The sequence below is a fragment of the Bos taurus genome, chromosome 13 (assembly GCF_002263795.3).
Source record: "Bos taurus isolate L1 Dominette 01449 registration number 42190680 breed Hereford chromosome 13, ARS-UCD2.0, whole genome shotgun sequence".
Classification (NCBI taxonomy): Eukaryota; Metazoa; Chordata; class Mammalia; order Artiodactyla; family Bovidae; genus Bos; species Bos taurus.
Window position 1 is genome coordinate 23,393,087 of NC_037340.1, and position 13,489 is coordinate 23,406,575.

Below are 13,489 nucleotides of genomic sequence, written 5' to 3' on the forward strand. Positions count from 1 at the left end.
AGGACAGAAATGGTATGGACCTACAGAAGCAGAAGATATTAAGAAGAGGTGGCAAGAATACACAGAAGAATTGTACAAAAAAGATCTTCATGACCCAGATAATCACAATGGTGTGATCACTGACCTAGAGCCAGACATCCTGGAATGGGAAGTCAAGTGGGCCGTAGAAAGCATCACTATGAACAAAGCTAGTGGAGGTGATGGAATTCCAGTTGAGCTATTTCTAATCCTGAAAGATGATGCTCTGAAAGTGCTGCGCTCAATATGCCAGCAAATTTGGAAAACTCAGCAGTGGCCACAGGACTGGAAAAGGTCAGTTTTCATTCCAATCCCAAAGAAAGGTAATGCCAAAGAATGCTCACACTACCGCACAATTGCACTCATCTCACACGCTAGTAAAGTAATGCTCAAAATTCTCCAAGCAGGCTTCAGCAATATGTGAACTGTGAACTTCCTGATGTTCAAGCTGGTTTTAGAAAAGGCAGAGGAACCAGAGATCAAATTGCCAACATCCGCTGGATCATGGAAAAAGCAAGAGAGTTCCAGAAAAACATCTACTTCTGCTTTATTGACTATGCCAAAGCCTTTGACTGTGTGGATCACAATGAACTGTGGAAAATTCTGAAAGAGATGGAAATACCAGACCACCTGATCTGCCTCTTGAGAAACCTGTATGCATGTCAGGAAGCAACAGTTAGAACTGGACATGGAACAACAGACTGGTTCCAAATAGGAAAAGGAGTTTGTCAAGGCTGTATATTGTCACCCTGTTTATTTAACCTATATGCAGAGTACATCATGAGAAACGCTGGACTGGAAGAAACACAAGCTGGAATCAAGATTGCTAGGAGAAATATCAATAACCTCAGATATGCAGATGACACCACCCTTATGGCAGAAAGTGAAGAGGAACTCAAAAGCCTCTTGATGAAAGTGAAAGTGGAGAATGAAAAAGTTGGCTTAAAGCTCAACATTCAGAAAACGAAGATCATGGCATCTGGTCCCATCACTTCATGGGAAATAGATGGGGAAACAGTGGAAACAGTGTCAGACTTTATTTTTCTGGGCTCCAAAATCACTTCAGATGGTGACTGCAGCCGTGAAATTAAGAGACACTTACTCCTTGGAAAGAAAGTTATGACCAACCTAGATAGCATATTCAAAAGCTGAGACATTACTTTGCCAACAAAGGTTCATCTAGTTAAGGCTATGGTTTTTCCTGTGGTCATGTATGGATGTGAGAGTTGGACTGTGAAGAAGGCTGAGCACCGAAGAACTGATGCTTTTGAACTGTGGTGTTGGAGAAGACTCTTGAGAATCCCTTGGACTGCAAGGAGATCCAACCAGTCCATTCTGAAGGAGATCAGCCCTGGGATTTCTTTGGAAGGAATGATGCTAAAGCTGAAACTCCAGTACTTTGGCCACCTCATGCGAAGAGTTGACTCATTGGAAAAGACTCTGCTGCTGGGAGGGATTGGGGGCAAGAGGAGAAGGGGACAACAGAGGATGAGATGGCTGGATGACATCACTGACTCAATGCACATGAGTCTGAGTGAACTCTGGGAGTTGGTGATGGACAGGGAGGCCTGGTGTGCTGCGTCATGGGGTCCCAAAGAGTCGGACACGACTGAGCGACTGAACTGAACTGAACTCTGTGTATTCTTGCCACGTCTTCTTAATATCTTCTGGTTCTATTAGGTCCATAATGTTTCTGTCCTTTATTGTGCGCATCTTTGCATGAAATGTTCCCTTGGTATCTCTAATTTTCTTGAAGAAAGATCATTCAGAGGGGTACTTTCTTGATGTTTTGAGTTTTTCTTTCTAAAAATAATCTCAGAATCTTAAATCCTAAAGTTATATAATTTGAATTATAAATGGGAGGAGAGGAGATTCAGAGAATCATGTGGCTCGTTACTTCTCTAGGCTTTTTCCTAAGTAATAAAATTAGGGAATTGGACTAGACCATCTTTGAGGTTCGCTCCAGCTACCAAATTCTCTATTTCTAATAGAAACAAATGAAATAGTGCTGTTTTTTCAAAATAGGAATAAAAATTCCTAGTGGAAGTCTCCTTGTGGCCATGATAACCCCCAAAAGAGACAGGGCACGAAGATTCCCCCTGTATAACCCAAGTTTTCCTGGAGTCCTAAGATTTTTAGAGAAAAGGAAGTCTAGCTTCATCCTCACTCTTTCAAAGGCCGTCGGAAACAAATTCTCCTGATTATCCAGAACATCTCCATAAAAATAAATGTTGCTGGGAATTCTCTGGTTGGTGGTCCAGTGGTTAAGACTTCGTCTTCTAATGCAGGGGGTGCTAGTTCCATCCCTGGCTGGGGAGCTAAGATCCCACATGCCCTATGGCCAAGAAACCAAAACATAGAAGCAATATTGTAACAAATTCAATAAAGGCTTTAAAAAAATGTTGTTGTTTGAGACAGCATACTATATGGTTTTGGAATCTCTGAAAACATCTCTGATGCTGTGAGGCACAGTTTGTAAACCAGGATTTTAAATAATAACAGCTGTAAATTATAAAGTGTATATTGCTATTGCTAAGTCACTTCAGTCGTGTCCAACTCTGTGTGACCCCATAGACAGCAGCCCACCAGGCTCCCCCATCCCTGGGATTCTCCAGGCAAGAACACTGGAATGGGTTGCCGTTTCCTTCTCCAATGCATGAAAGCGAAAAGTGAAAGTGAAGTCACTCAGTCGTGTTCGACTTAGCGACCCCATGGACTGCAGCCTACCAGGCTCCTCCATCCATGGGATTTTCTAGGCAAGAGTACTGGAGTGGGTTGCCATTGCCTTCTCCTAAAGTCTATATACTGGCGTACAAACTGGTCAATTAGTAAGTATTCAACAAAACATAATTTTGTAAGAAATTTTTTCTTTATGCATTCTTTAAAAATTTTTTAATGATTCTTAAGAATTAAGTTTGAAATATTGGGATGCACTTGGCATTTCATAATAAATTACACTCCTATATCTACAAAAAATTTTTTAAATTTTGTATTGAGGAATAGTGTAACAGAAAGGGCCATGTATCATAAAGGCGTAGTTCATGAACTTTCATCAAATGAATATACCAGTGTAAAGAGCAACAGATCTAGAAACAGAACACCATCACACCCCAGGAGTGACTCTCTTCTAGTCAGTACCTCCTCAGCCCCAACCACTGTGAGGACTTCTATCAACATAAAGTAGCTTTGGTTGTATTTGAACTTTATGTGGAATCATATAGCATACACTCTTCTGTGTCTGGCTTCTTTCACTCAATACTTTGAGCTATATACTGAAAAGAAGATTTGCTGGGTGATAGGGTGTGCAGATGGTTCAGCTGTAGCAGAAAGCAGGGTTTTCTCAAATAATTGCAACCAATGTACATATCTATCATTCTGTGAGAGTCCCTATTGCTTCACTCCCTTTAGTATTATGGGACTTAGCATTTATATACCCATTTGAATCCAGAGTTCGAAAGAATAGCAAGGAGAGATAAGAAAGCCTTCCTCAGTGATCAATGCAAAGAAATAGAGAAAAACAATAGAATGGAAAAGACTAGAGATTGCTTCAAGAAAATTGGAGATACCAAAAGAATATTTCATGCAAAGATGGGCACAATAAAGGACACAAATGGTATGGACCTAATAGAACCAGAAGATACTAAGAAGAGGTGGCAAGAATACACAGAAGAACTATACAAAAAAGATCTTCACAACCCAGATAATCACGATGGTGTGATCACTCGCCTAGAGCCAGACATCCTGGAATGCAAAGTCAAGTGAACCTTAGGAGGCATCACTACAAACAAAGCTAGTAGAGGTGATGAAATTCCAGTTGAGCTATTTCGAATCCTGAAAGATGATGCTGTAAAAGTGCTGCACTCAATATGCCAGCAAATTTGGAAAACTCAGCAGTGGCCACAGGACTGGAAAAGGTCAGTTTTCATTCCAATCCCTAAGAAAGGCAATGCCAAAGAATGCTCAAACTACCGCACAATTGCACTCATCTCACACGCTAGTAAAGTAATGCTCAAAATTCTCCAAGCCAGGCTTCAACAGTATGTAAACCATGAACTTCCAGATGTTCAAGCTGGTTTTAGAAAGGCAGAGGAACCAGAGATCAAATTGCCAACATCCGCTGGATCATGGAAAAAGCAAGAGAGTTCCAGAAAAACATCTATTTCTGCTTTATTGACTATGCCAAAGCCTTTGACTGTGTGGATCACAATAAACTGTGGAAAATCTTTAAAGAGATGGGAATACCAGACCACCTGACCTGCCTCTTGAGAAACCTGTATGCAGGTCAGGAAGCAACAGTTAGAACTGGACATGGAACAACAGACTGGTTCCAAATAGGAAAAGGAGTTTGCCAAGGCTGTATACTGTCACCCTGCTTATTTAACTTATATGCAGAGTACATCTGAGAAACGCTGGACTGGATGAAGCACAAGCTGGAATCAAGATTGCTGGGAGAAATATTAATAACCTCAGATATGCAGATGATACCACCCTTATGGCAGAAAGTGAAGAAGAACTAAAGAGCCTCTTGATGAAAGTGAAAGAGGAGAGTGAAAAAGTTGGCTTAAAGCTCAACATTCAGAAAACTAAGATCATGGCACCTGGTCCCATCACTTCATGGGAAATAGATGGGGAAATAGTGGTAACAGTGGCTCCAAAATCACTGCAGATGGTGACTGCAGCCATGAAATTAAAAGATGCTTGCTCCTTGGAAGGAAAGTTATGACCAACCTAGACAGCATACTAAAAAAAAGAGACATTACTTTGCCAACAAAGTCCGTCTACTCAAAGCTATGGTTTTTCCAGTAGTCATGTATGGATGTGAGAGTTGGACTATAAAGAAAGCTGAGCGCCGAAGAATTGATGCTTTTGAACTGTGGTGTTGGAGAAGACTCTTGAGAGTCCCTTGGACTGCAAGGAGATCCAACCAGTCCATCCTAAAGGAGATCAGTCCTGGGTGTTCATTGGAAGGACTGATGTTGAAGGTGAAACTCCAATACTTTAGCCACCTGATTCGAAGAGCTGACTCATTTGAAAAGACCCTGATGCTGGGAGGGATTGGGGGCAGAAGGAGAAGGGGACAACAGAGGATGGGATGGCTGGATGGCATCACCGACTCAATGTACATGAGTTTGAGTAAACTCCAGGAGTCGGTGATAGACAGGGAGGCCTGCTGTGCTGCAGTCCATGGGGTCACAAAGAGTCGGACACGACTGAGGTACTGACCTGATTTGAATTGACTGAACATTTATGTCTTTTTTAGTTTTATTCCTCTAGTGGTTATACCAATTTGTATGTGTTTTTAATATTTCTTTTAAATTGAGGTGAATTTCACATAATATAAAATTAACCTTTTAAAAGTGAACAATTCAGTAGCATTTAGTACATTCACAATATTCTGCAAGCACCGTCTCTATCTAGCTCTAACACATTTCATTTTCCCTAAAGAAAATTTTACACCCATTAAATATTCACTCCCTATTCCCTGATTCCTCTCCACCTGTCCATGGTCACCACCAGTGTGCATCCTGTCTCTGGATTTACATATTCTGAATACTTCATAGAAATGGAGTCATACCATATATGCCCTTTTGCTTCTGGCTTCTTTCACTTAGCATATTTTCAAAGTTCACTCACATTGTATTGGGACTTCATTTTTCTACAGTGGAATAATATTCCATTGTATAATATTCCATAGACCACAATTTGTTTATCCATGCATCCATTGATGGACATTTGGGTTGTTTCCCAAATTGTGAATAGTGGTGCAATGAATATGTATGTACATATATTTGGTTGAATAGTCTTATTTCTTTTTTAAAAAAATATTTATTTTTTTTTAAATTTGTTTGGCTGAACCAGGTCTTAGTTGCGGCACCTGGGATTTTTGTTGCGGGATGTGGGCTTTTAGTTTCAGTATGTGAGATCTAGTTTCCTAACCAGGGATTGAACCTGGGCCCCTTGCATTGGGAGTGTGGAGACAACCGCTGGACCATTAGGGACGTTCCAAATGCCTCTTTTCAATTCTTTTGGTTAGGAATATATAATTCCTAGGAGTGGAATTTCTGTGTTACATGGTGATTCTTTTTAGCTTATTAGAGAACTGCCAAACTGTTTCCATTTTAGATTTCTACCAGCAATGTACTAGGGCTCCAATTTTTCTACATCCACAGCAGAAAAAAAATAATGTTTGTTATTTTCTGGATGGCCATAGCCGTCCTAGTGGGTATAAAGTGGCACCTCATCGTAGGTTTGATTTACATTTCCCCAAAGACAAATGATGTTGAGCAACTTCGTGCGCTCCTTGGCCATTTATATACCTTCTTTGCAGAGATTCAAGGCCCTTGCCCATATTTTAACTGGATTTTTTGTCTTTTTTTATTGAATTGTAAGAGTTTTTTATATATTCTGGATACTAGGCCCTTATAAAATATATGATTTGTGAATATTTTTTCCAATTCTATAGGTTATCATTTCACTTCCTTGATAGTGTCTTTGAATATCAGTCCATGGGGTCACAAAGAATCAGGCACAACTGAGCAAATTCACTCACTCACTCACTCCCAAATGCTTTTAGTTTTGATGAAGTCCAATTTTTTTTCCTTTTGTTGCTTATATTTTCATGTCGTATCTAAGAATTCATTGCAAATCTAAGGCCATAAATACTTACCACCATCTTCTAGGAGTTTTATGATCTTAGCTCTATATTTACATTATTGATCCATCTTAAATAAATTTTTATATATGGTGTGAAGTAAGGATTGAGCTTTATTTCTTTGCATGTAGATCAGTTATGCCAACAACATTTGCTAAAGAGAGTATCCTTTTCACACTGATTGGATATGGTTTAGTGGCCCAGACAATAAAGAGTCTGCCTGCAATGTAGAAGACCTGGGTCCAATCCCTGGGTCAGGAAGATCCCCTGAAGAAGGGATTGACTACCCACTCCAGTATTCATGCTTGGAGAATTCCATGGACAGAGGAGCATGGTGGGCTACAGTCCATGGGGTCACAAAGAGTTGGACATGACTGAGCAAGTTTCACTGAGTGTTCCTAGCATCCTTCTTAAAAATTATATACATAGATGTACAGGTTTATTTCTTAATTCTATTACATCAGTCTACATGGCTATTCTTACATCAGTACCACAGTTTGGTTTACTGTAGCTTTATAGTAAGTTTTTAAATTGGGATATGTGAGTTCTTCAACTTTGTCCTTCTAAAAATTTTTTTTGGCTTTTAATAGTCCCTCACAATTCCATATGAGTTTGAGAATCAACTTTCCCATTTCTGTAAAAATTATCATTGGAATGTTGGTACAGATTCAATGTACAGACCACTTTGGGTACTGCTGCCATCTTAAGATGGCAGGAGGAAATGGCAACCCACTCCAGTGTTCTTGCCTGGAGAATCCCAGGGACAGGGGAGCCTGGTGGGCTGCCGTCTATGGGGTTGCACAGAGTCGGACACGACTGAAGCGACTTAGCAGCTTAGCAGCAGCAGCCATCTTAACAATATTGCTTCTGTTCAATTAACATAGGATGTCTTTCCATTTATTTACAACTTCTTTAAGCAATATTCTATAGTTTTCAGTATACAAGTCTTTCACCTCCTTTGTTTTGTTTATTCCAAATACTTCATTCTTTTGGACACTCTTGAGAATGAAATTGTTTTCTTAATTTCCTTGTCCATACATTTATTGCTGATGTACAGAAACACAACTGTTCCTGTGTGTGTGTGTGTATTGATCTCACTGCTGAGTTTTCCAAATTTGCTGGCATATTGAGAGCAACACTTTCCCAGCATCCTCCTTCAGGATTTGAAATAGCTCCACTGGAATTCCATCACTTCCACTAGCTTTGTTCGTAGTGATGCTTTCTAAGGCCCACTTGACTTCACGTTCAAAGATGTCTGGCTCTAGATGAGTGATCACACCATTGTGATTATCTGTGTCGTGAAGATGAGTAGTGGCTACAGGACTGGTAAAGGTCAGTTTTCATTCCAATCCCAAAGAAAGGCAATGCCAAAGAATGCTCAAACTACTGCACAATTGCACTCATCTCACACGCTAGTAAAGTAATGCTCAAAATTCTCCAAGCCAGGCTTCAACAGTATGTAAACCGTGAACTTCCAGATGTTCAAGCTGGTTTTAGGAAAGGCAGAGGAACCAGAGATCAAATTGTCAACATCTGCTGGATCATGGAAAAAGCAAGTGAGTTCCAGAAAAACATCTATTTCTGCTTTATTGACTATGCCAAAGCCTTTGACTGTGTGGATCACAATAAACTGTGGAAAATTCTGAAAGAGATGGGAATACCAGACCACCTGACCTGCCTCTTGAGAAACCTGTATGCAGGTCAGGAAGCAACAGTTAGAACTGGACATGGAACAACAGACTGTTTCCAAATAGGAAAAGGAGTATGTCAAGGCTGTATATTGTCACCCTGCTCATTTAACTTATATGCAGAGTACGTCATGAGAAATGCTGGGCTGGAAGAAGCACAAGCTGGAATCAAGATTGCTGGGAGAAATATCAATAACCTCAGATATGCAGATGACACCACCCTTATGGCAGAAAGTGAAGAGGAACTAAAAAGCCCGTTGATGAAAGTGAAAGTGGAGAGTGAAAAAGTTGGCTTAAAGCTCAACACTCAGAAAACTAAGATCATGGCATCTGGTCCCATCACTTCATGGGAAATAGATGGGGAAACAGTGTCAGACTTTATTTTTTTGGGCTCCAAAATCACTGCAGATGGTGATTGCAGCCATGAAATTAAAAGACGCTTACTCCTTGGAAGGAAAGTTATGACCAACCTAGATAGCATATTCAAAAGCAGAGACATTACTTTGCTGACAAGGTCCATCTAGTCAAGGCTATGGTTTTTCCAGTGGTCATGTATGGATGTGAAAGTTGGACTGTGAAGAAAGCTGAGTGCCGAAGAATTGATGCTTTTGAACTGTGGTGTTGGAGAAGACTCTTGAGCGTCCCTTGGACTGCAAGGAGATCCAACCAGTCCATCCTAAAGGAGATCAGTCCTGGGTGTTCATTGGAAGGACTAATGCTGAAGCTGAAACTCCAATACTTTAGCCACCTCATGTGAAGAGTTGACCCATTGGAAAAGACCCTGATTCTGGGAGGGATTGGGGGCAGGAGGAGAAGGCGATGACAGAGGATGGGATGGCTGGATGGCATCACCGACTCAATGCACATGAGTTTTGATAAACTCTTGGAGTTGGTTATGGACAGGGAGGCCTGGTGTGCTTTGATTCATGGGGTCGCAAAGAGTCAGACACGACTGAGTGACTGAACCGAACTGAACTGATGTTTATATCACACTTCTACAACTTTTCTGAAATTTATTAGCTCCAGTATTTTTTTTTCTTTTTGGTACAGTCTTTTGAAATGTTTTTATATATAAGATCATGTCATTGTGAACAGAGATAGTTTTACTTCTTCCTTTCCAATTTGGATGCCATTTATTTCTTTTTCTTGTGTAACTGCTCTGACTAGAACTTCCAGCACATTGTTGAATAGTAGTGATTAAAACAGGCATCCTCATAGTGTTACTGATCTTACAGGGAAAGTTTTCAGTCTTTCACCATTGAATATGATGGTAGCAATGGGTTCTTCACAAATGCCCTTTATCATTTGAGGAAGTTCCCTTCTCTTCCTAGCTTTTTTGGGAATAGGGTTTTAGATTTTGTCCAATGCCTTTTCTGTATCAACTGAGATGATCATGTAATGTTTCACCTTCATCTTATTAATGCGGTATGTTTTGTTGATTCATTTTCTTATGTTGAACCACCTTTGCATTTCTTGGATATTCCCCACATTGTCATAGTATATAATCCTTTAAATATGCTGCTAGATTTGATTTGCTAATATTTTGTTAATGATTTTTTAATCAATGTTTATAAGGAATATTGGTCTGTAGTTTTCTTTGCAGTATTTTTTTCTGGTTTTAGTATCAGAGTAATACTTTCTTATTATGAAATGTTTCCTCTTTTTTCAGAAGAATTTGAAAATAATTGGTATTCTTTAAATGTTTGGTAGCATCAATTGATTATAATTTGCACTTCCCTATTGTCTAAAGAAGTTGAACATCTTTTCATTAGCTTATTGGCCATTTTTACGTCATCTTTTGTGAAAGTCTGTTCAAGCTTTTTGTCCATTTTCCTATTGGTATCTTGTCCTTTTCTTGATTTGTAGAAGTATTTACATATTCTGGTTGAGTCCTTTGTCAATATGTGTATTGTTTTATCTTCTCCCACTCTATAGTTTGCTTTCTCATTCTCTTAAGGGTCTCTTTTGATGAATAAAATTCTTAATTTTATTTATTTATTTATTTTTTTAAAAATAATTTCCCGGGAGGCGGAGAGCCTGCCCGCCGCCCCCCACCCGGAGAGGACCGGCTAACTTTTCCGGGTTGAAAGGCCCAAGTCCCTCCTTAATTTTAATATAGTCTTATTTGTCATTTCTTATTTTTTGCTTAGCCCTATTTGTATTGTGATTAAGCCATCTTTGCCTACTCCAATGCTATGAATATTTCTCCTGTGCTTTCTTCTAAAAGCTCTGTAATTTTTCCTTTAACAAGCAATCTACCTGGAACTTAATTTTTGTGTAAGGTGTGAAGCAAGGGTTAAGATTTTTTCCCCTTATATATCCAACCAATCCATCACCAATCCTTTCTCTACGGGCCTGCAGTGCTACTTTGGTCATAAATTAGATAACCGTATATGCATGGGTCTTTTTCTGGATTCTTTATCTGTTCTGTGTGGTGGTTTGTCTGTCTATGCAGGAATATCTAATACATTTTCCTAATTACTATAAGTTTTGTAATAGAAGTCCTAGGATCTGACAGTGAAAGTCCTCCAACCTTGCTCTTTAAGATCACCTTGGGTAGTCAGCACCCTTTACCTTTCCGTATTAATTTTAGAATCAGCTTCACAATTTCTACAAAGCAAAAAGGGAAAACTTACTGGGATTTTGATTGGGAGTGTGCTGTTTATAGGGCTTTGGAAGTTGAAAATAAAAAGGGGACAATCTAGAATTTGGGGACAAGATCAAAAGAAACGTTATTTCTTCAATTAATATTTGTTTGGTACCTGATTCTGGCCATGCCCTCTGTGAGCTGTGGTGGTATGTGGAGATACAGTGGTAACCAAGACACAATACCTCCACGTAACGAGCATTCAAATGGATCTCTGAATTCCACACTGACACTCTCCATAGCACTGACGCTGTTTGTGTGTTGCTTGTTAATTGTGTGTTGTTGATAATGGGTGAGATTAGACGGAGGCATTTTCTGATCATTTGTAAATGTCTTCTGGATGAAACTGAGTGCTTTCTAAATCCTCATGAGATTAACTTAAGAAATAGAAACTTGGAGTTTAATACGTGCCACTGAGAACTTCATAGATTTTAATCCTCATGACAACATCACCCAACGAGATAAAATATTATTATCCCTATTTTTACAGATGAAGAAACTGAGTCTTAAAGAGGCTGAGTACTTTAACCAAGACCATACAAGTGAACTACAGATCTAGTAGCAAAAGCCAGTGCTTTTAACCACTACAAATAAAAAATAGAAATGATATAAAATTATTTATCTTTGTGATTCAATTTCTTGCAACATGTCTGCATGTGCAAAGTTATAACAGAAGAGCCATGACATAAACAGAGTCTTATTGGTCCAGACGGTAAAGAATCTGCCTGCAATGAGGGAGACCCGGGTTGAATCCCTGGGTCGGGAAGATCCCCCAGGGAAGGGAATTGCTACCTACTCCAGTATTTTTGCCTGGAGAATTCCATGGACAGAGGAGCCTGGCAGGCTACAGTCCATGGGGTCGCAGAGAGTAGGACACGACTGAGCGACTAACACAAAGGTAGACATACATGAATTTGTTGGTGTTTCTGCAGTGCTCTGGGGATAGGGGACAGAAAAACTAGAGGGACTGGGAACCTGGCCTGGCCAGGTTGGGGCTGAATGGAGTAAACAACCAAGCGGTTTTGAAGGGTGGAGCTTTGGTAACACATAGTGCGGTTAACTACGGCCGCCTGGCATGAAGCGCTATTGTATTTCATATGAGGCACTGAGAAATCCAGGGCTTTCCCCAGAATACAGCATGGGATGTTGAAGAGTTCAAAGCTATGATGAATTCAAAGACTGCAGGGTAGAATTGGTGCTTCCAATGGTACGGGAGAGCTTAAAGAAAGAAAATGGACTTTATCAAGGACTCAAACAGAGACTTTCTATGATTATTCTTAAAAAATCTCTTATATATTGTGTAGCAGGGCTGATAGACCTCAAAATAAATGCTGAGATTACTGAAAATTGAACAACCACTTAGATCTTGTGAGTTATCTAATTTCAGTACCAGGTGAAGTACCAACCTCACCAGATTGCTCATATTCAAGTTAAGGCTCTGAATAAGCAAGGGTAGGATTTGAGGACCGGAGTATGAATACATGGGAGGATTAGACTCAGTATATACTGAAACTCCAACCTCATGGAGTTTCCCTCGCTAATTACAGCAGATAAGATTCTGCTTGCCTTGCTTGAAAACTCTGTAAAGACTTGATCTGGTGAGAAATATTTTCCTCATACCTTACCTCCACTACCCATCATTGTCTCCTATCTCTCTACTAGATATATAGTTACATATACATGTGGTTATATGTGTATGTGTGTGTATATATGTATACAACTATGTACACTTACATATATATTAATAACTACACACATTTATACCTATGTAAATATATCTAGTTATGTAAACATATTATATACATATATATATATACACACATATATATATGTGTATATAGGCAGATTCTTTACCATTGTGCCACAGGGAAGGGTCTAAATATATACATAAGTAACTACATATGTAGTATATGAAATGCATATATTAGTATATAGAATACATATAGTATATAAAAATATGTATTATATATACCCTAGCATGCCTTGGAGGAGATATGTGATAATAACAAAATCCAGTAAAAGAGATAATGACTACATATCAGAAGAATTGTAAAATTATGCTAATTTATATTTGTAAACTTTGGAAACTGATTCTGAGGATGTTAGGCTAAGACTAAGGGACAGAATTTTAGGTCAGACTGAATTTATTGGGTGTGCTAATGCCAGCAGCTAGGATTGGGTCTAATGCTTTCCCCAGTTGGTTGACTGAAACCTGGCTGAATAAAGTTGAGATGCCACACATTTCTTGATATAATGTCAAAGAAACAATACAAAAAGCAGAGAGATAAAATGTTGGAGTGGATCCATTAGGGAGAGGCTGCTCCCCCAACTCCCAGCTGTGTACCCTTAGAGGGTCCAGAGACACTCCTTGGTGAAGGGGGTACCAACACTGAAGAGCAAGCACATGGACATTGAACTGGCTATTCAGTGTAGCCTGGGGATGTGTTAGTTGAAATGGTTCAATCCCCAGTGAACTGGCAATGG